This window comes from Lissotriton helveticus, chromosome 3_2 (assembly GCF_964261635.1).
Source record: "Lissotriton helveticus chromosome 3_2, aLisHel1.1, whole genome shotgun sequence".
NCBI lineage: Eukaryota > Metazoa > Chordata > Amphibia > Caudata > Salamandridae > Lissotriton > Lissotriton helveticus.
The window spans coordinates 220595111-220619826 of record NC_136062.1 but is presented as its reverse complement, the minus strand read 5'-3'; positions in this window follow the sequence as shown (position 1 = coordinate 220619826).

Genomic DNA, 24716 nt, shown 5'->3' with positions numbered 1-24716 from the left:
ATATCTCATATTTTCAGTAAATATTGTTTAGTTGGATTTTATAGTTAGTTGGTAATTTGGTAGTTTATTTGATGTTTGGCATTTGACTTATGTTCTCAAATTACACGCTCCGATTCCGGATGGGCTCTGACACTATAAATATATAATTAGGGCTCCCGGTTTTCCATTTAAATAGATTTTTACATATAAATACAGACAGAAAACAAGTTTTCCTTTATCTGTATTTATATTTAAAAACAGGAAAATACTAGTACATTTTGTCATTGACCATCTGGTGTCTCCCCCTCCTTAGAGGGTTAAGAGGTCTCAGCCCGGGCTGAGACAGCTTCCCGGGCACACACTCAGCACCAGCACCCGTCTTTTCCTCGCAGACTGGGTTTTACTAGGGCAGCTTGCTATGCGCGCACATACAGGTGGTAGGTTAAAAAGGGCTGGTGTGGTATAATAAACCAGCTAGTTTACAGTCCACGCCCACGCTGCAAACTGCTTACGTTACAGCTAGAGCAACAGCATTAAGCAAATCTTCATGCAGCCTCCGGTTGCAAACCTGTGATGCGGTACAGGCAGGTGAAAATAGGAACCAACCTCAGTTCGGCCATTTTTGTGATGTATAGCGCCCCTATTGTCCCCAATCGAGGTGCCGAAGGACCCGAAGCAGAGAGTCATAGAGAAAAGGCCCTCGTTTTTAATACACGTCCTTTATTGTTTTATGTTCATAAATTTGCTTACTCTTATTCCATCTCTGTGTGTCTAACTCCTCCTCACTTACCGAAAACCATGACTCAAGAAATGGTTCTCACCCTCTTTTTATTCCTGACATTCATTGTTTCCCTGTGAAATGTGTGCAAAAAGAAAACCACTTTTGATGGAAATGCCGTTTTGACATTTTTCTATTCCAAAGTGCAGCCACGGAAACAAAAGGTTCAAAATATGAAAAATCAATAACTAAGTAAAGCAAGACGGAGTGTTCTTAAAGTGGCCGGATCGGTTTTATTCAAACCCCAAAAACATTAGTGTCACTTTACCGAGTTTGCCAGTGAAGCGCTGTTTTCCCCCGGTGTGGAAGTGCGCCAAACCTGGAGGTACAGCAATGCCTGGTTAATGGGTGGATTGGAAAACAAAATGTGTACGGTGGATTTTTATTCACGAATTTGGTCTTTTTAAACATTACTGTTTACGTTTTGTAAGCATATAAGCAGTGAACATTGAAATGGGTCCTTTCTGGGCCCTGCAGTTTTCTGGCATAAGCACTCACTGATTTCTGAATAGTGAGTGTAAAAGTGTTAAGTTCACCATGTTGTTCCTGCTTATATTTCAATATTTAATCTTTCATTCCCTGTCAATGTTTGCTTTTTCCAGGGTGTTGTTACTATTTCCTTTAGGGAGCATATTGCTCTTGCCTAGTGCGTAATTTGAATTGAGTCGCATCCAGGTGTTTATAGCAGATCAAATTGGATTGTAGTTGAATGTAGTGTGAATTTCTCTCAGTGGGGCAGTATGGTTTTCCGTGAGGGAGCGGATGTGGCGCACTGCCTATGACAGAAGCTGCAAGGCTATGAGACAAATGGCTTGTGATAGCACTTTTTTTTTGTAAAACTTTTATTTTTCGTTTTAAGAAGGAAGAAACAGAAAGAGAGAGAGAAGGAAGGAAGAAAAAGAGCAAATCAGCGACAATCCCGCACATCCCCTCACACAGGAGGCAATCATAGTGGTTTGGACGCAGGGCATTACTGGCAACAGAGCGCACTTCATGCAGATCAAAAGGCCAGAACTGGAGGTCTCCAGGCAGTCCCAGGAATGTCCGAAGAGAGAGGTGTAAAGCAAAGGGCATGGCAGTGCAGGAGAGTCATATAGGAAGGCAGTCCATAGCAATTATCGTAGCCTATGGCGTAAGGCGTACGTCCTCTGCCGATGCTACGAGATGTGACGCATGATAACAGAGAACAAGGAACAAACCCCCCCCCAATCCACCCTCACCCCAGTGGTGGTGACAGCATTCATCTCATCAGGCAAACCAAAACAACAATCAGACTTGAAATAGGTGGAGGGCTCGAAACGTGGCCGGACAGACAGCAGACGGGAGTCCCCTGGAGAGGAAGCGCACCAAGTGTCCCCAGCGAAACATAAAATTCTTGAAGTTACCCAGGAAGATGTCCGCCACCCGTTCCATGCTCAGCAGTTTCCATAACCTCACATGCCACAGGGAGATCGCCGGGGCCTCTAATTTCTTCCATGCTGCTGCCAAGGTGAGTTTAGCAGCACCGATACACAACCATAGAATCCGTTTGTCCGCTCGGGTCAGGTGTTCGAGCGCAGGGTCTCGAAGACCCAGTAGGACATGGGCCATGGAGTCAGCGACTGGATAACCGAGAATTTCCTTGATATGGGACAGGATCTCTTCCCAGTATGGGCGGATGATCGGGCAGTCCCACCAGATGTGGCGGAAATCCCCGAGAAGGCCGCAGCCCCTCTAGCACCTGTCAGAGGTAGCTGGGAAGATGCGATGCAGACGGACGGGATGCAGATACCAATCCATGAGAGTCTTAAGATGGGCCTCCCGTAGCTCCACGGAATGTTTATGCGCAGTAATGTCCCGCCATAAACTCGACCACTCAGCATCCGAGATATCTCTACCCAGGAGGTCCTCCCAAGTGCTCATGTAACGGGGCCGAGGCGCCACCGCCGAGGTGAGCAGGAGGTTGTAGAGGAAGGAGATGACTCCTTTCATAGAAGAGGTGCGCAAAAGGAAGGCCTCAAAGATGGAGGGGGGTCTCGTGGCCGCAGCATTGACTGCAGGGGACGTAGCCCAGTGGAGCAATTGGACATGATGGAAGCGCTCGGAGCGCGGTACTTCATAGTCTCGCATAGGTGAGAGTAGCGTGGCCATGAAATAGATGTGTAAGAGCGCGACAGCCACCTTCCTGCCAGACATCAAAGGGTCCTTCATGCAGCGCCGGTGGGAAGGCCAGGTTAAAGTGTATTGGAGTGAACGGAGAGGAGAACGTAGTCCAGCGGTCATCACTAGTCACCGTGTCCCAAACCTTGAAAGTAGTGCTAGTGGGCGTACTAATGTAGGCATTCCTGGGCCTGTCATGTTTGGGTTTCCATGCCAGATCCCAAATCGATCGACCCGCCACACATCTGTCTATGTGCAGCCAGTGCTTCTCCAAGAGTTGTTGGGACCACTCCACCAATACCCGCCACTGCGCAGCTTTGTAATATAAGTGCATGTCGGGGAGGCCCACTCCTCCCTCCTTCCGCGGTCGGCGAAGAGTGGCAAAAGAGAAGCGTGCCCTTCCTCCCTGCCAGACAAACCGCAGCATCTGGGTCTTAAGATGACGGAAGAAGTCAGCCTCAAGCGGTATAGGGAGGGCCTGGAAAAGGCATAAAAACTTGGGGAGAAGAACCAGTTTAAGGGCATGGATTCTACATAGCCACGAGATGTACTTCGGCTTCCAGCGCTCCAGCTCCGCACGAGTCTGTGCCAGCAGCGGGGGAAAGTTAGCGGCGTACAGCTGCCCAATCGAGGGAGTCAGCTGGACCCCAAGGTACAGGATAGATCGAGAGGCCCATGCCAAGGGCGTGAGGGGCCGAAGGCGATCCACCTCCGCTTCGGAAAGCGTAAGATTAAGGATAAAGGACTTATCATAATTAACTTTGAAGCCGGCCACGCCCTCGAAACGTAGCAAAACTTGCTGGACGTGTGGGAGGGAACGGGCCGGGTCCTCAATAGAGAGGAGGACGTCATCCGCAAATAAGGTGATCTTATGCTGCTCCCCGGAGAAGGGAAGGCCTAGTATCTCTTCATGTTCACGAATCGCCAGCGCCACCGGTTGGATACTCAGGGCGAAGAGCAAGGGGGAAAGGGGACAGCCCTGCCTGGTGCCCCTCGAGTGTGAGAAAAAGGCCGAAAGGTGACCGTTCACCGCAACTCTCGAGTGAGGGTCACTGTAATTCGCTCTCACCATCGAGATGAATTTAGCCAAAAACCCGAAGGCCTCCAAGGTGTGAAATAAAAAGCTCCAGTTCGCTCGGTCAAAGGCCTTTTCGGCATCAAGGCCCACCAGGATCGCCGGAATCCGGAACCTGCGTGCCTTCTCAATCAGATGGATGATCCTTCTTGTGTTATCATGGGTCTGGCACCCCTTAATAGAGCCAGATTGATCGGGGTGAATGAGAGCCGGCATCAGGTCCCGGAGCCTCCCTGCTATGATGGAGGAGTACAATTTGGCATCGATGTTGAGGAGGGCAATCGGCCGGTAGGAGGAGCATTTGGACGGGTCTTTCCCCGGCTTGGGAATAATGGAGATCACGGCTTCGGCCATGGAGCCCTTAGCTTCCCCAGTGTCCGCCATGGTGTTAAAAAGGGATACCAGATAGTCGCTTACCTCAGACGCAAAGGTCTGATAGAAGAGTGCAGTGCAGCCATCAGGCCCAGGGGCCTTGTGGGGCTTCAATTTATGAATAGCAGCTAGAACTTCCTCTCCAGTGAACGGGGCTTCCAACAAACCATTCCACTCCGCGGAAACTCGGGGCAGCGGAAGCTCCCCCAAATAAGTCCTCTGGTCTCCAGGATCAGAGGGCTCCCCCTGCAGAGAGCCTCGTAGAAACGGCCGAAGAGATCGGCCTTGGCCTCATCTTGTTGGTGCAGGGTCCCTGCCGAATCCAGAATCCCTCCCACATAATCCCGCTCCCGCTTGTCTCGGAGCTGGCGAGCCAAATGCCTCCCCACCTTATTCCCCTGGGCATAAGAGAGACGTTGAAGTTTCAACAGAGTGAACTCCGCTCTGTTATTATAATGGGCTCTAAGCTTCCCCCTGACCGCTGTTAATGGGCGAAGAGTCAGTTTAGAGGGGTTCTGCTTATGTTTCTGTTCAAGAATGGAGAGTTCGCTGTCCAGATCCTCACGTTCTTTACGGCGCAGCCTGTTAAGTTGGGCGTTAAGGGCCAAGCAAGTACCTCTCGTGGAAGCCTTAAAGGCATCCCAGGTAGTAAACACCGACGTGTCAGACACGGGATTAAGATCGAAAAATTCACGTATGGACTTGCGCAGCTCTTTACAAGAAGTGTCATCCCGGACAAGCGAGGCTGGGAAATACCATTTGCGGAGGCCATCCCCCCTTGCTGACCAGTGTAGGCCTAGCACTAGCAAGCTATGGTCAGAGACCGACAGCGGGAACACACGTGCGTTGCGGACATCTCCTCTAAGGGACTGGCTTAAAAAAATGTTGTCCAGGCGGGAATAAGTGTGGTGGACATGGGAAAAGAAGGTGTAATCTCGGGAGAGGGGATGGAAAAAGCGCCATCCGTCCACCAGCCCCAGGTCACCCACCCGCCGTTGAGTTGCAGCAGAAAACACCCCAGTGTCCGATCTCTGACTGTGGGAGCTATCCACTTCCTTGCACCAAACCAGGTTAAAATCACCTAACACAAACAGGGCACCCTCCACAAAATCTTCCACCCTCCCCAGTAGGTCCTGCAAAAAGCTATTCTGGCGCACATTCGGAGCATACACCACCACAAAGGTGCACATCCTATCAAACAACAACCCCTTGACCTACAGCCCACGCCCCTCCTTATCCCCGCGCACATCCAAGCCTGAAAGTGAAGAGTAGATCGGAAGAGAAGGGCAACCCCCCTATGCTTCGAGGTGGCCGAGGATCTATATATAAGGGGGAAGTTTTTATGTTTGAGGCGCAACTCGTCCTTGCGCGCTAGGTGAGTCTCCTGGAGACCCACCACATCTAAATGATGGTCCTGCACATATTTCCAGATTTTCTGACGCTTTTGCCGGGAGTTCATACCTTTCACATTCCACGTGCCTACAATAAGTGGGCCGTACCGGGGCGTCTTCCCAATAAGTACATAAGTACCCACGGTACATGATCCGAAGGCGTCCCTCCGGCACGAACCATTCATTCAATCAAGGATCAGGCCGCTCCGGAGCTGTCTTGCGTTGAAGCTACTGTGACCGTGGTCACAGATGCGACTGCAGCCCCCCGTTCTTGAAGACTAGCCGCTGGATCCGGCCTCCTTAACGTGGTCGCGTTGCCCACTCGGCGCCAGGAGGGAGAGCGCCTCCTGCGCCTCGATGGGGAGCTGCGTCATCCAGTCCCAGGAGTTCCTTGGCGGCTTGCAGGGATCGAAGCTGCACCAATCTGTTTTGCCATCTGAAGATGAGTTTAAAGGGGTGGCCCCAGGAGTAGGCCACATTTTGGTCGTGCAGAAAGGAGGTAACTGCACGAAATTCGCGCCGTTTCTGAAGAGTCGAAGCTGCTAAGTCCTGAAAGAGCTGGGGGTGGGGATCCTGGAATTGCAGCGTGGGGAGCCCCCGTGCCTTCTTAAGAATGCATTCCTTCAGCTGAAAGTCATGAACACAAACGAGGATATCAGGGGGGGGGAGCTCCACCACTTCTAGGCAGGCCCACTCTATGTACTCTGTCCATGCGAATTTCGTGAAGATCTTCCTCACCCAAAATCTGCAGAAAAAGGGCCTCAACATAACCCCATAGGTCTCCAGCCTCTGCATCCCAGGGCACCGCTCGAATACGGATATTATTCCGGCGGGATCTATTTTCCAGGTCCTCCACATGTGCCTGGAGATCCAAGTTCTGTTCCGTGAGGCGGATCACATCTTGCTGGAGCTGATGCACCTTTTCAGCCACCCCCAGGTCATGCTCCTCCAACGTGGCCGCCCGTTCCCCAATGTCATCCACATCTCTCCTCACCTCACGGAGGTCAGAGGCAAGCTGGGAGCGGAGCTCCGAGATATCCTCTTTGATGGCGGAGAACAGCTCCAGCATGAAGGCTTTGGTGGCAGGTGCTTCATCATTCCTTGGTTTGGGCGAGGCGCTGGGGCTAGGCGACGCCGGCTGCTGGGAGCCCCTCAAAGAGCCATCCCTGCCCGGCTTCCCTTTACGCGTTAGGTTGGACATGATCTCTGCTCGGTGGGCTCACCACTCCAGAGGCGTTAAGCAAGAACAGCCCCGTCCAACAGACCCGGGCGAGGCCACTCCGAGGCTGTGTCAGGTGCGTTGTCCCAGGCAACTCCAGACAGGGCAGGAAGTCCCGGGTGGCGAAGTCCGTGTGAAACCGCCAGATACGGGCCTAATGGAGGAGGCCCCACTGCTCAATGTTGTTGCCCTAATTGCGTGTAGGTGGTTGTGCCAGGAGCAAAGGCGAATACGGGGGTTCCAGCGGTGGTCGGCCAGTGAATCAATGCACCATCTGATGGTCACACCACCTCGACAGTGAGGCGCCCATCTCCGAGCACGTGGCAAGCCCCGGCCAGTGACCTTCGCTCCAAAGAACAGCAAGGCATCAAGTGTCCAGTTCGTCTGATGGGTGGTGCAGGGCCAAAGGCTCCGTAGGGCAGACAGGCAGCGAGGTGGACCACCTCACTCACGTCGGTCTCCGCCCTGATCACTCTCCGTATCACAGCCTCCTTCCTCCTGCAAAGTTGATCAGGTAAGCCAGAGAGGGGCAGCGTGGCAAGACGCTACACCCCACAAGACCCCGGCGATCTTCTCTGTAGGCTACGCTCGGTGTTGTGTGTGGGGGACCACGAATGCGCCCAGCCCCCTCACCAGCAGGCCTCACCCTCAGGCCCAGCCGTCCATGGAATGTCCCACGTCTCGCTGATGAATCGGAGGCGCCTGTGGCCCTATGCCACCCTCTGAGCGGTCTGCAGGTACGCTATGAAGGCCCCCCTTGGGAGCCAGTCCGGTAGTACCGCCCCGGGCGTCTGCAGGAGCCGCAGGCCCGCAATCCCCGGGCTTGTTTTTCGCGACTGTGGGCCTCGCGACTCAAGGCACTCACTGGACCCAGGGGTGCTGCTACATCGGCACTGGGAAATATGGCGTGATATGCAGTTGATCCGGGTCGGGCACAGCAAGGAAGGCCTGGCACCCAGCATGGTGAGTCCAGACGGCCGCCGTCTGCCAGCAACGCAGGCCGGGGATCCCCGGGCTAAATTTCCGTGCCTCCGGACCGCCAGGCAGTCACCACGCCATACACCGCTCACCTCGCGTATCAAGCGCGGGGGATCCGCTGCTCCACCGGTAGAGGCCGGCGCCAGAGGTCGTCAGGAGTCCGTCGCCAGCCGGCCAGGAGCAGTCAAGCAGGGCGCGGTCGCCGACGGACCCAGCACAGGGCACCCCCGACTGGAGCACCGCGCCGGCTTCGGAGCTGCCGCACAGCCGTCCACCTTCACCGGAGGTGCTCCGGGAGACCCCGTTTCAGCGCCGGGGACCCGGGGAGAAGAAGCAGCAGGGGGTTTTCGGGTCCTGACAGCCCGGGAGAGTGCTTCACAAGGCTTAGTAGGGTTCGGTGCCGGAGGGACTTGAAAACACGTCCTACTCCGCCGCCATCTTGGCCACGCCCCCGTGATAGCACTTTTAAGCATATTTGGGACAATCTGCAAATGGCAAAGTTTTCAGATGAATGTATAGTGTTGATCAATAAAAAACCGAGCGCAAGTGTGCATTGTCAATTTAAATAAATGTGGAAAAATACTAGCTGTAGCGTCGTCTTTTGCTTGTGGCAAAAATAAATGTGGATAAATACAGAAAAAATGCCCAAAAAATAAATATGGATAAATACAGAGGGAAATGGCAAAAAGATAAATAACATAAAACCGGGAGTCCTATATATAACATATATAATATTTATGTACCACTCCTGGTATCACTCAATGTTCGTTCTACAAGAACCAGAACCGGGCCCAAATAGTGCTCAATGCGGTGTTTATTAGGCACACGAAAAACAAACCCTATGCGTTTCGAAGTACAAACTTCTTGCTCACGGGTAATTTTACTTGGGCGGCCATTCTAGTGCTAGATTCTCAAACTCCAACGTGCAGGTGATCAAACGACATAAACAAGTTACTATGTTGCATTGTATGTCCGATTTTCAACACAATAAAGTTCCACTTGAAAATGTGAGCACAAGTTTTCATATTATCGCAAGCTCATAGAAAACACATTACAATTTATTCGAAGTAATATAGACCACGTTGTAATCATCAAACATTGTCAAAACGCAATATATTGAAATTATGCTGTGTTAATGGCATTAGTGTTGCCCAAGTGGACTTATTTATAATACTGAACAGTAATAGATACATTATGCCCAGCTATTAGAAAATACAACATAATCAGAACGTTTGATCAAAAAATAGAGTCACGTGGCCTAAATGATATCAAGAACAAGGTTAAATCGGCTATGCGAGTATTCATAATTCATGGTGTTTCGCCCAAGTGGGCTATTTTGATCCAACTGCGGAACACATCTTCAAATAATCTGTAAATTAAAGGAACAATATGCACAGTATTTACTATCACAAATATATAGGTCACGGTAATGATAAAAACATTAAAACTCACAAAATGGAATTTATCAAAACAGACAGCTTATGACTTCTCTTAAATTTGTAAATGGACTGCTAACTCTTCCCCCACATTATGACCTGCGGGGTATGTAGTGTTGTAACGTATGATGTACCGGGATTCTAGTTTACGCAATTCCAACAGCCTGTTTCCACCCCTCTCCTTGTTGTCAACACAGTCAATCGCAAAGAACTTCAATAAGTTGGGATTCTGTTTGTGTACTGCAGCAAAATTCCTCGCCACGGGGTATTGTGGGTTGACATTCTTGATGGCCCTCAAGTGCTCTAATACTCTTAACTTGGCTTTTTTCATAGTCATGGCAATGTAGAATTTATCAGAAAATCAACATGGAGAGAGAGGACTAGATAGGCTAGTCCGGATCCCCTGGTTTATATGTAGTATCAAGAAAGGACTAGCTTAGTTGTGTTGAGAGACTCAGTGGGTACGTATGTCAGCAAACCAATTGGTTTGATTATGAAGCCCTCACCGACCAACCTAGTTGGTGGCATGCTTCATCATCGGGCCCACCACAGTGATACCGAATGTGTCCCGGGTGTGCTGCGACTCCAGATTACTGATGAGCTGGTATACTTGCTGAGTGTGCTGTGTTGTGGGTGTGAAAGTGATTTAAAAGTTATGCAGTGGGTCCCAGTTCCCGAGGGTGTATGGATAACTTTAATGTCTGGGCCCCTGCTAGCAGATAAAAAGGCAAACGGACGCGTTGGAGTGAGTTATGAACTCCTTCGTCCTGTGTGGTCTACATGTTTCAGCCAGGCCTTTTAATTACATCTGGCTTTCCTCAGGACCAACGAGTATGTGTAGGTGAAAAGAAACTATATTAAGTGATTAGTGTTGTTATATAAAAGTGTCGCACTCGCTAAGGTGCGTTACGTGTTAGAGGGGGATTCCCTCTGCTTTACTGTAAACATAACATAAAGACACAAACAGACGTACAGGGTAGAGTCAATAAGAATAGTATTCTAGTAACACAACATATTGCCGGCTTCTAAGGTGTGTGAACGACCTAGACCGGCAGGCAAATGTGACCATGTGGGTTACATGGCAGGTGTAGTTTATAGGGTAAAAACGGGGTGGGGGTGGTGGGCTAAACAGCGAGGTAAGCGTAAGGTGAGGTACAGGTAAGTATTATACATTTTCCTCACACTTGCTGTTTGCTGTTAAAGCTTCCTTGGGTCACCTGGCAGGGAGAGAAGACCCTAGGTGTTGTAAAGAGGCATAGGTTAGAGCCGAGCCTGTAGGGAGGAAGATTCTGCTGCTTACCTAGATCGTAGCGGTGAACCAGCATTGTTACTCACGGAATTGCCGATCTGCGTGCTCCTTAGACCTGTCGTCCTGCTGCGGTGTCCCGGGTAGGAGTGTGAAGTCCCCGGTCGGGTTTAAGTAGCCCGCTTGATTCACAGCACCTGGAGCGGGAGTGGGAAAAGTGGGTGCGGTCGCGCTGAAAGCGCCGAGTCATCTGCAGCCCTGCGCATGTGTGCGGGATTAGTGCTGTTTTGCGCATGCGCGGTACGTTCTAGGGAGTGCCACGGAGGAGCGCATGCGTAGTAGCAGCACTGGAAGGGAACAGCCCGTATTGTGGTCTGGTGCCTAGTGAATAGTTTACGAAACTAGGAAAGTTAAAAAGATTAAAAAGAGAGATACAGACTGGGATATACAGACCACGAGTCAAAACGGGGCTAGGACTCAAACGGTCAGATCAGGATGTACTGTATATATGCGTGACTTGTGGGGTGGCTGGTCAGGTAGTCAGCGAATTCCACGGGATGGAATCATTCAGCCCATCTATATGTGTGGAAAGGCGGTATATCCAACGTTGTTCCTTCATAAGGAGAGCTTTCTCATTGCAGTTAGCTACTTCAAATTGTTCAATCACTGTCCACGTGAAGTCATTTGGGGTGTGATTGTGGGTGAGAAAGTGTTCTGTCAGTTTACTTATATTTTTACCACAGCGCATGGTGCTTCTGTGCTCAGTCATTCTTGTCCTGACTTTGCGGGTAGTCATACCAATGTACCTGAGGCCGCACCGGCAAGTGATGAGGTACACCAGGTTGGACGAATTGCAATTTGTGAACTGGCGCTGTATCCAGGTTTTGCCGTTTTCCAGGGCCAGTGTCTTAGAGGGGGAGGTCAGGTGGCAGACGCTGCAGTTGTTGCAAGGTTGATGGCCAGTCATTTTTGGTAGGCCCCAGGCGTTCAGGATCGTGTTGTCTGTCGGACGGGGGCTTGTTCTTGGTCTAGTAGACACCAATTGGTCTTTTAGATTCTTTGCTCTTTTGTATGCGAAACGTGGGGTCAATAACCGTGACACCTATCTTCGGTTTACCTGCACAAGCAGCCCCACCGAACTCGCCTTTCTAGACCTCAACATCAGAGCAGAACAGAATGGCCTGACAACCACCACACATTACAAACCAACATCGCGGAACTCCTTACTCAGATTTGATAGATTCCACCCCAGACCGCTTAGGGAAAGCTTACCCTTCGGTCAATTTTTGCGCATACGACGCAATTGCAGTAAGATTCAAGATTACAAATTACAGTCCAAAGCACTAGTCCACAAACTTGAGGACCGTGGCTACCCCACCAGAATTATCTCCAAGACCTGCAAAAGAGCACGGAATCAGAATAGAGAGGCACTTTTGGAAACCATCATCAAACCACCTGAAACACCAATTCTGACATGTGTTACCACCTATAACACTGCCTCAAATCAAGTGTCCAACATAATCCGCAAAAACTGGAAAATCATCAATTCAGGAACAAGAGACTGGGAGACCCCACGTTTTGCATACAAAAGAGCAAAGAATCTAAAAGACCAATTGCTGTCTACTAGACCAAGAACAAGCCCCTGTCCGACAGACAACACGATCCTGAACGCCTGGGGCCAACCAAAAATGACTGGCCATCAACCTTGCAACAACTGCAGCGTCTGCCACCTGACCTCCCACTCTAAGGCACTGGCCCTGGAAAACGGCAAAACCTGGATACAGCGGCAGTTCACAAATTGCAATTCGTCCAACCTGGTGTACCTCATCACTTGCAGGTGCGGCCTCAGGTACATTGGTATGACTACCCGCAAAGTCAGGACAAGAATGACTGAGCACAGAAGCACCATGCGCTGTGGTAAAAATATAAGTAAACTGACAGAACACTTTCTCACCCACAATCACACCCCAAATGACTTCACGTGGACAGTGATTGAACAATTTGAAGTAGCTAACTGCAATGAGAAAGCTCTCCTTATGAAGGAACAACGTTGGATATACCGCCTTTCCACACATATAGATGGGCTGAATGATTCCATCCCGTGGAATTCGCTGACTACCTGACCAGCCACCCCACAAGTCACGCATATATACAGTACATCCTGATCTGACCGTTTGAGTCCTAGCCCCGTTTTGACTCGTGGTCTGTATATCACAGTCTGTATCTCTCTTTTTAATCTTTTTAACTCTCCTAGTTTCTTAAACTTTTCACTAGGCACCAGACCACAATACGGGCTGTTCACTTCCAGCGCTGCTGCTACGCATGCGCTCCTCCGTGGCACTCCCTAGCACGTACCGCGCATGCACAAAACAGCACTGACCACGCACACATGCGCAGGGCTGCAGATGACTCGGCGCTTTCAGCGCGACCGCACCCACTTTTCCCACTCCCGCTCCAGGTGCTGTGAATCAAGCGGGCTACTTAAACCCGACCGGGGACTTCACACTCTTACCCGGGACACCGCAGCAGGACGACAGGTCTAAGAAGCACGCAGATCGGCAATTCCGTGAGTAACAATGCTGGTTCACCGCTACGATCTAGATAAGCAGCAGAATCTTCCTCCCTACAGGCTCGGCTCTAACTTATACCTCTTTACAATACCTAGGGTCTTCTCTCCCTGCCAGGTGACCCAAGGAAGCTTTAACAGCAAACAGCAAGTGTGAGGAAAATGTATAATACTTACCTGTACCTCACCTTATGCTTACCTAGCTGTTAAGCCCACCACCCCCACCCCGTTTATGCTATAAACTACACCTGCCATGTAACCCACATGGCCACGTTTGCCTGCCACCTTAGAAGCCGGCAATATGTTGTGTTACTAGAATACTATTCTTATTGACTCTACCCTGTCTGTTTGTGTCTTTATGTTATGTGTACAGTAAAGCAGAGGGAATCCCCCTCTAACACGTAACGCACCTTAGCGAGTGCAACACTTTTATATAACAACACTAATCACTTAATATAGTTTATTTTCACCTACACATACTCGTTGGTCCTGAGGAAAGCCAGATGTAAATAAAAGGCCTGGCTGAAACATGTAGACCACACAGGACAAAGGAGTTCATAACTCACTCCAACGCGTCCGTTTGCCTTTTTATCTGCTACCAGGGGCCCAGACATTAAAGTTATCCATACACCCTCGGGCACTGGGACCCACTGCATAGATTTTAAATCACTTTCACACCCACAACACAGCACACTCAGCAAGTATACCAGCTCCTCAGTAATCTGGAGTCGCAGCACATCCGGGACACATTCGGTGTCACTGTGGTGGGCCCGATGATGAAGCATGCCACCAACTAGGTTGGTGGGTGAGGGCTTCATAATTAAACCAATTAGTTTGCCGACATACGTAGCCAATGTAGAATTTATCACATGGGCATTGTAGTGCATACACTGCATACTCGGTGTTACATCCAAGTTGTTTAGTGATTTTGTGTTCAGCTTGATCTTTGGAGATTTTTAGACTCTTGCACTTGTGGCTATTTTTACAAGCCTTGCATTTTCTACATGGAAAAAATCCATCAATCTGATGGGTTTTGGATCGTTCCTGTATTAAGGCATTGCTCAACATATCTTTCAGAGATTTAGCCTTTCTAAAAGTCACTGAAGGATTCTCACTAATTGCCTCATTCAAATCATTGTCAAGTTTGAGAATATCCCAATATTTACTGAGGCTCCTCCTCAATGCCCAAGATTGACTATCAAAATTGGTGATGAATCTGATTTGCTCAGAATTCACACGTGTTTTAGGAACGAGAAGATCCTTCCTGTGCATTTGTTCCACTTTTATTTCAGCTTGTTTCGCAGGGTTACACCTGGGCTGGTGGGAGGAGCAAGTGGTGAATAACATCTCCCACTTTACTGACCACGTAGTTCTCTGGGTCCGCTACATTGACGACATCTGTTGTGTGTGGAAAGGTACATTGGAGGAAGCAAAAGAGTTTGAGGTCATCCTTAATGACAATTCGCTGAATTTACAGTTCACCAGTCACATGAACATGAAGCAATTGGAATTTCTGGATGTTAATTTGGAAATAATTGTTGGGGTGCTGACTAGTTCTCTGTTTCGCAAGCCTACTGCGGGCAATAGCCTATTACATGCAGGGAGCTGCCATCCACCCAATTTGATAGGTAGTATCCCTTTGGGGGAACTGATTAGGGCTAAACGTAATTGTAGCTCACAGGCAAGCTATGAAGCAGAGAGAAATATCATGCGTAAAAGGTTCAGTGAAAGGGGATACAGTGGCGCGGTAATTAAACAAGCTGAAATAAAAGTGGAACAAATGCACAGGAAGGATCTTCTCGTTCCTAAAACATGTGTGAATTCTGAGCAAATCAGATTCATCACCAATTTTCATAGTCAATCTTGGGAATTGAGGAGGAGCCTCAGTAAATATTGGGATATTCTCAAACTTGACAATGATTTGAATGAGGCAATTAGTGAGAATCCTTCAGTGACTTTTAGAAAGGCTAAATCTCTGAAAGATATGTTGAGCAATGCCTTAATACAGGAACGATCCAAAACCCATCAGAGTTATGGATTTTTTCCATGTAGAAAATGCAAGGCTTGTAAAAATAGCCACAAGTGCAAGAGTCTAAAAATCTCCAAAGATCAAGCTGAACACAAAATCACTAAACAACTTGGATGTAACACCGAGTATGCAGTGTATGCACTACAATGCCCATGTGATAAATTCTACATTGGCATGACTATGAAAAAAGCCAAGTTAAGAGTATTAGAGCACTTGAGGGCCATCAGGAATGTCAACCCACAATACCCCGTGGCGAGGCATTTTGCTGCAGTACACAAACAGAATCCCAACTTATTGAAGTTCTTTGTGATTGACTGTGTTGACAACAAGGAGAGGGGTGGAAACAGGCTGTTGGAATTGCGTAAACTAGAATCCCGGTACATCATATGTTACAACACTACATACCCCGCAGGTCATAATGTGGTAGAAGAGTTAGCAGTCCATTTACAAATTTAAGAGAAGTCATAAGCTGTCTGTTTTGATAAATTCCATTCTGTGAGTTTTAATGTTTTTATCATTACCGTGATCTATATATTTGTGATAGTAAATACTGTGCATATTGTACCTTTAATTTACAGATTATTTTAAGATGTGTTCCGCAGTTGGATCAAAATAGCCCACTTGGGCGAAACACCATGAATTATGAATACTCGCATAGCCGATTTAACCTTGTTCTTGATATCATCTAGGCCGCGTGACTCTATTTTTTTATCAAACGTTCTGATTATGTTGTATTTTCTAATAGCTGGACATAATGTATCTATCACTGTTCAGTATTATAAATAAGCCCACTTGGGCAACACTAATGCCATTAACACAGCATAATTTCAATATATTGCGTTTTGACAATGTTTGATGATTACAACGTGGTCTATATTACTTCGAAGAAATTGTAATGTGTTTTCTATGAGCTTGCGATACTATGAAAACTTGTGCTCACATTTTCAAGTGGAACTTTATTGTGTTGAAAATCGGACATACAATGCAACATAGTAACTTGTTTATGTCGTTTGATCACGTGCACGTTGGTTTTTGAGAATCTAGCACTTTAAATAGAATGGCCGCCAAAGTAAAATTACCCGTGAGCAAGAAGTTTGTACTTCGAAACGCGTAGGGTTTGGTTTTCGTGTGCCTAATAAACACCGCATTGAGCACTATTTGGGCCCCGGTTCTGGTTCTTGTAGAACGAACATTGTGTGATACCAGGAGTGGTACATTTCGAGGGGGTGGCGATCCCGCCGGGAGCCCGCCCGCAACAAGAGGCTTAAGCACGCCAACTCGGGTGTCTTTAATTTTCAAGGAACGCTTTTGCCCGCCAGAAAATGACTGCATTGGACACAAAGATACACAAAGGATTTTCTTGATTTTCCGGACCTAACGCCAGGAGCAGAGCGAGTCGGAGGACCGCGACGCTTAGGAACGTTGGTGAGGTTTGATCGGGAACGTGTTAAGAGAACTGAGCTTTGCAGTATTGAAATTCCTTGTGCTAAGCGGCGTCAAGTTCAGTGCATTCGACGAAGCGCGAGTGCGCACATTGATGAGTGTTTTGATGGCAGAAACACGAAATAATAGGAGAAAGGAGGCAGCTACAAAACTGCTTATGTATAATGGAAATGTGAATGGCGATAACATTCTGCCTTCTAACTCGAAGGTCGATAATGTGAAAAAAATGTGGGACGCATTATGGAAAGTTCTTAAAAGAGAACAGTCAAAGTGGTGGGAGGCGGCTGCCCTCACCAAATATGGAGAATGTAGTCGGATTCCACGGGGCCTCCGGATTTTCATTATTCCAACTTTTCAAAAACCTGACCCCGAACTAATTAACGAATGGATGATGAACAACCATGCTTGTTCGATGAACATGCTACATATCCTCATTAAGTATGCGGAGAATGAGTGTGTTAAATTGAATGTAGAGAGTGAAGCTCTCATAGTAAAGTTGAAAGAAAAATACACTTAAAACTACTTTTCCGTGGAGATGAGTAAAATGGAAAAGAGGTTGGAGAAAATTGAAGAGGAAATAAAAGCTAAAAAACAAAGAAAATTCTACAGAGACAAGGTGGTTATAAAAAAGGCCAGATCCTCACTTTTGCGAAAAAATTCGAAGCTTTACGTGATTCTACCAAGACACCTAAGAAACCCAAAACAACCAGTAATAAAACGGTTGTGCAGGAGGAGACCGGGATTGAGGGGGTAATCCCGTTGGTACAATCGGATGGAGAAAGCTCTGAAAGCGACGTATCTGAACTAGTAGAACCATAAAATGCAAAAGATCGAATTTTAAACGAAGTTGTCCTGTTGGCCAGAGGTCGTCAAACGAGCACTCCACCAAGAGGTCGTGGAAGAGGCGGCAGAGGAGGCAAAGGAGCAAGAGGAGGATTAGTAACAACCGGTTCAGCAAGCCCAGTGGGAGTTTTGACAAAGGGCAAGAAAGCGCAAAAATGAATGAAAAAGACAACAAAACTGTGGTAAATCTTTCTAATCATATTTTATCATCTAAACAACTTGAAGTATTGTCACGTGGTCTGTCCTTTTGTCCGACAGCCAAATTTAATTTTACTAATGCACAAATTGACTTATTTTGTTTTACAAGAAAACTTAATTTGAGGAAATGGTTCGCCACAAAACCATGCCCGAAGAAAAACTTTAGTAAAGTCAAGACAAGCACCTTATCCTTTAATGATGCTGAGACATTACAGGTGGTGCATGAATTAGGGATTGTGAAGATGTTTTGGATGATCCACTTCTCAATCTTTTGAACTCTGACATTGATATTGTGGCAAGTAGTGCCAGCAGGTTTAAGCCGAAATCTGTTTTTGTGCCACAGATTAACAATAGTAACATTGACAGTTTTGAGTCAGGCATGATCAATGAAATGAGGAAAATCGAAAAGCGTATACCTAAGCTGAATTTAAACCTAAATAAAAAAACAGTATTTGGCTTTACAGGAAATTCAGGAATGGACAGATGTTGTAATCAAGAACTCCGTCAAAGGAGGAAATGTTGTAATATGGCCATTGGATATGTATTTAAAAGAGGGTCTAATGCAACTGAGTAATCGTGACAATTACAAAATTTTGAACATGCAGGAATACAGTGAGTCTAAACATATGTATTTTGGTAAATTGATTGATTGGAGGGATAAAGGGGGAATTGAAGATGATGAGTACAATTATCTCCTTTGTAGACACCCACAGATTCCAGCACTTTATTTACTTCCCAAAGTGCATACAAATCTGGAAGTGCCTCCTGGCAGACCAATTGTTTCATCTAATGGTAGTCTGTTAGAAAATACCTCGAGGTATATTGATAATTTCTTGCAACCTCTGGTTCAGGCACTTCCATGGTACATCAGAGATACATCTGATTTTTTGAGGATTATTAATGAGTTGGCATGGAAAACGGAGTACTGGCTCATTAGCTTTGATGTCACCAGCCTGTACACAAGTATACCGCAGGATTTGGGCATTGATGCATGTAAGCATTTTTTGAGAGAGAGATCCATCTCCCATTTACTCCACACACACATGTTACTTGACATGATTGTTATTTGTTTGAAGAATAATTTCTTCATTTTTAATAAACAAATGTACAAGCAGACCCAGGAAACTTCGATGGGCAGTTGCTTCGCCCCCAGTTTCGCAGGGTTATACCTGGGCTGGTGGGAGGAGCAAGTGGTGAATAACATCTCCCACTTTACTGACCACGTAGTTCTCTGGGTCCGCTACATTGACAACATCTTTTGTGTGTGGAAAGGTACATTGGAGGAAGCAATAGAGTTTGAGGTCATCCTTAATGACAATTCATTGAATTTACAGTTCACCAGTCACATGAACATGAAGCAATTGGAATTTCTGGATGTTAATTTGGAAATAATTGATGGGGTGCTGACTAGTTCTCTGTTTCGCAAGCCTACTGCGGGCAATAGCCTATTACATACAGGGAGCTGCCATCCACCCAATTTGATACGTAGTATCCCTTTGGGGGAACTGATTAGGGCTAAACGTAATTGTAGCTCACAGGCAAGCTATGAAGCTGAGAGAAATATAATGTGTAAAAGGTTCAGTGAAAGGGGATACAGTGGCGTGGTAATTAAACAAGTGGAACAAATGCACAGGAAGGATCTTCTCGTTCCTAAAACATGAATTCTGAGCAAATCAGATTCATCACCAATTTTGATAGTCAATTTTGGGAATTGAGGAGGAGCCTCAGTAAATATTGGGATATTCTTAAACTTGACAATGATTTGAATGAGGCAATTAGTGACAATCCTTCAGTGACTTTTAGAAAGGCTAAATCTCTGAAAGATATGTTGAGCAATGCCTTAATACAGGGACGATCCAAAACCCATCAGATTGATGGATTTATTTCCATGTAGAAAATGCAAGACTTGTAAAAATAGCCACAAGTGCAAGAGTCTAAAAATCTCCAAAGATCAAGCTGAACACAAAATCACTAAATAACTTAGATGTAACACCAAGTATGCAGTGTATGCACTACAATGCCCATGTGATAAGAGTACTTGAGGGCCATCAAGAATGTCAACCCACAATACCTCGTGGCGAGGCATTTTGCTGCAGTACACAAACAGAATCCCAACTTATTGAAGTTCTTTGTGATTGACTGTGTTGACAACAAGGAGAGGGGTGGAAACAGGCTGTTGGAATTGCGTAAACTAGAATCCCGGTACATCATATGTTACAACACTACATACCCCGCAGGTCATAATGTGGGGAAAGAGTTAGCAGTCCATTTACAAATTTAAGAGAAGTCATAAGCTGTCTGTTTTGATAAATTCCATTCTGTGAGTTTTAATGTTTTTCTCATTACCGTGATCTATATATTTGTGATAGTAAATACTGTGCATATTGTCCCTTTATTTTACAGATTATTTGAAGATGTGTTCCGTAGTTGGATCAAAATAGCCCACTTGGGCGAAACACCATGAATTATGAATACTTGCATAGCCGATTTAACCTTGTTCTTGATATCATCTAGGCCACGTGACTCTATTTTTTGATCAAACGTTCTGATTATGTTGTATTTTCTAATAGCTGGACATAATGTATCTATTACTGTTCAGTATTATAAATAAGCCCACTTGGGCAACACTAATGCCATTAACACAGCATAATTTCAATATATTGCGTTTTGACAATGTTTGATGATTACAACGTGGTCTATATTACTTCGAAGAAATTGTAATGTGTGTTCTATGAGCCTGCGATAATATTAAAACTTGTGCTCACATTTTCAAGTGGAACTTTATTGTGTTGAAAATCGGACATACAATGCAACATAGTAACTTGTTTATGTCGTTTGATCACGTGCACGTTGGTTTTTGAGAATCTAGCACTTTAAATAGAATGGCCGCCAAAGTAAAATTACCCGTGAGCAAAAGTTTGTACTTCGAAACGCGTAGGGTTTGGTTTTCGTGTGCCTAATAAACACCGCATTGAGCACTATTTGGGCGCCGGTTCTGGTTCTTGTAGAACGAACATTGTGTGATACCAGGAGTGGTACATTTCGAGGGGGTGGCGATCCCGCCGGGAGCCCGCCGCAACAAGAGGCTTAAGCACGCCAACTCGGGTGTGTTTAATTTTCAAGGAACGCTTTTGCCCGCCAGAAAACTACTGCATTGGATACAAAAATACACGATGGATTTCCACGTCGGCCAGAGGCGTGTTTAGAGGCCCCATCCTGCAAGCTGGCTGATGTACAACTGGTTTCTGCTCCTGCAGTGTTTTGTACTCCAAGGTATTGGAATTACCTCAGCCCGCCTCTACGAGTGAGCAATGCAAGGGCTGCTGTGTTTACAGTTCATAACTGCACGAGGAGCAGGACACATTGTTCTCCTGTTCACGGTCCGGCGGACACTTATTTCATTGAGGCTGGGATGTTAAGGGGACTCCGGGAAGCGGCTTCTATGGACTTCAAGGCCATTTTAAATCGGACACTCTGCGTCCAGCCCTGCGCAGCAAGCTTACATCTGGACTGATTACGATTCCACCCCCACACATTATCCGTGACAGCAAGGTGATTCCTGGGTGTTGTGGTATTCACACTACTCCCGTGGCATTTTGGTCATGTGATGGGGAGGTGCCAAAGCTCCCACTTATGGGAGTGTGCAGGACTATTAAGGACTCAGGTGGGGCAGCACCTTGATTTCACAGCGGCATCCGATGAAGGCTCAAGGGAGCCGAAATGCATCATGCCATATGCTGTTCCATTAAAGCGGCTCCAATGAATTCCCCTGTGTAGTCTCTACCTTTTGTGGTTGGAGGGGTTTTGGGCATATATATATATGTATGTATAGATACATGTGTATGTGTATATATATATATATATATATATATATGTCTATATATGAATTCCGCTTTTCTCCTTTCAGAGAAGTGTTTCCTCGTGCACTCCCGTGCGCTGCAAAATTACACCACACCAATAGTTTGTCGAGTAAAGGTCTATATATATATATATATATATATATATATATACACATATGTGTGTGTGTGCTGGGCAAAAAGTAATAAAAATATTCAGCACGAAAATTTGGGTTCGCCTCGTCCCTTTGGAGAAGAATCTCTGTGTTGTGAGACGAGTACACAGATATATATATATATATATATATATATATATATATATATATATATATATATATATATATATATATATATATATACATATACATATATATATATTACCTGCTGTCAGTTATAGTTAGGACCTAGTTACCATAGGAAAATCGCAACATTCTATTCCCAATAACTTTGGTGCCGATTGACGAACCTTCGCGAAATTTCTAAAACTTATGGCCCACTTCGGTCCGCTCCTATCTTGAAAGTTTCGGGGTGATTCGGTAAGCGGGGGGAGAGAAAAGAGGGGGTTCCCAAAACCATGCCATTTTCTATAGGAAACGTTAGACACGGCTACAGCCCGAATTGCTGAACGGAATTACACCAAATTTGGCAAAAAAGTAGCTATTGGTTCAGAAAGAGCTCTTTTTTGTTAAACGGTGTAAATCCATTCAGTAGTTTTTAAAATATTAATGGAAAAAGAGATATACATATCTGGGCGGAGCCTAACCACACATCTCATCATGAGATCTGAATGGCTGTCAGCACTTCATCCAAGAAGTGATGGCAGCCATCTTGGGACCAATATACATGATAGCACATCATTAAAAAGCATTGCAGTTAATAGAAGGTTTTAAGACTTTAGTTACATTATAAATCATTTGTTGATGGTACCATACTCATTTTTAGCAATTGTGGTGTGTTCTAAGGTGATTTTACCATGTGAAAGAGCCTTCTGCTGGGATATCATGAATCATGTTTGAGAGAAAATAATTTTCTCATGCTTTTCCCACAGAGGTTTGGAAGGTGATCTATAAGCTAAACTGAGAGCATATTTTCTGTAAATTCACATTATCTTTCTAGTCATGTGAGAATGAAGTCTGACATTCTCAGTAAAACATGTACATCCAACAAGGGCTGAGACTGTCAGTTGATTCCTTTGTGTTCTACTGCAACTTCCCAGAGTGTTCTAAAGAACAACTAGAGCGCTAACAGTCCTACTTATGACAAACGTATTGCACACCAAAGCCATCTTGATTGGAATAAAGGAACAAAATGAGGGGGTTCATTTTGCCATAGAAAGTATGATTAGTGCTGCAGAAAGAAAAATTAGGGCACATTTTGAGTGACTTCTCAAATCCTTTTCTAGTTCATTAAAACATTCTGACATGCAGACTGAAACATGCACTTTCAATACCAGCAGCAGACTTCCCTGGTGAGCAGTAGCTTTACTACAGTGATCTAATAAGCAAGTAGAGTGCCAACATTCTGAATTTATGGCAAATGTGTGACACATCTGAATGCCTTCTTGATGGAATCAAATTAAAAAACTGAAAGTATTTCCTACTGAGGAGACTGTAGTAAATGAGGAAATTAGAAAACTTCATAACAAATAAGTCTCCCAAGATGGCCACCAGAGGCAAAAGAGCCCAAAGGTAGCACAAATATTACCCAGATGTAGCCCAAGTATAGCCCAATGACAGAATGTCTCAGAGTTCTAAAGAACAGCTAGAGCGCTAACAGTCTTTCTTATGACAAAAGTATGGCACACATGAAGCCATCTTGATTGAAATAAAGTGGTAACACTTGAGACATTTATTTTGCAAAGGAACAAAATGAGAGGGTTCATTTTGCCATAGAAATTATGATTAGTGCTGCAGAAAGAAAAATTAGGGCACATTTTGACATCTCAAAACCTCTTCTATTTCATTAAAAAATTCTAACCTGCAGACTGAAACATGCACTTTGAATACCAGCAGCAGACTTCCCTGGTGAGCAGTAGCTTTACTACAGTGATCTAATGAGCAAACTGAGTGCTAACATTCAGAATTTATGGCACATATCTGAATACCTTCTTGATGGAATCAAAGAAAAAATTGAAAGCATTTCCTACTGAGGAGACTGCAGTAAATGAGGAAATTAGGAAACTTCATAACAAATAAATCTCCCAAGATGGCCACCAGAGGAAAAAAAAGTCACAAATGTAGCACAAATATCACCCAGATGTAGCCCAGATGTAGCCCAATGACAGAAGTGTGCAAAACACCTTTTATTTTTTATGTTTTTGCAGTTTTATATAGTGCAGACTTGTCAGGTATTGGAGTGCTTTACATGAGCATTGGTTATATCAGAACAAATTCATTTTGGTTTTAGACATGGAGAGATTAAGTGATTTGACCAGAATCACAGAATGTCAAGCTGAAGCAGAAACTCCAACCTGGTTACTCAGTTGCAAAGTCTGCAGCTCTGGAAGTAACACCACATCCTCTCTCCTAAGTGCAACATTTAATCAAGTGGTCAACTGGATAAAAAAACATAAAGATAACAAACAATTTAAAAGTGCTTTGTCGCTATTTGAAAACTCAAATATGACCTCATTTTAGTTTTTTAGAGCACTGCCCATAATTTTGATGCAAATAAGACCCTCCCATATATGTAATTTCTGAAGGAAATGCTCTAGGTATTACAGTTTTGATTACATCAAGATGGTGTCAAGCGTTCCACACTTTTGTAATAAATATAGAATGTTAGCAATCTAGCTGTTCATTAGGATACTGTTGAGAGGCAGAGACCAGGGACAGGTCGGAGGGTGCAGAGGCAACAATTTGACCACACTAGGCAGGCAGGAAGGCAGTGGCAGCACAACAGACTATGGAGGGCAGTGGAAAGTGGGGCAGGGGCAACAAACCAACAATACAGGACTGTCAAGAGAGGCTGCGGCAATATAATAGACCATTGTGGGCAGAAGGAAGAGGCAGTGGTAGTACAACCAGAAACGTCCAATGTTTTTAAGCCCAAAGGGGCTTTATTTGATCTATCTCCTGTCTACAATCTCCTCTTTTTCAATGTAAGTCAAAGGGGAAAATCAATACCCCAGATTTTTTTCAAAATCTCCCTCTTACCAAGTTCAAAATGTTAGCCAGTATGGTACATTG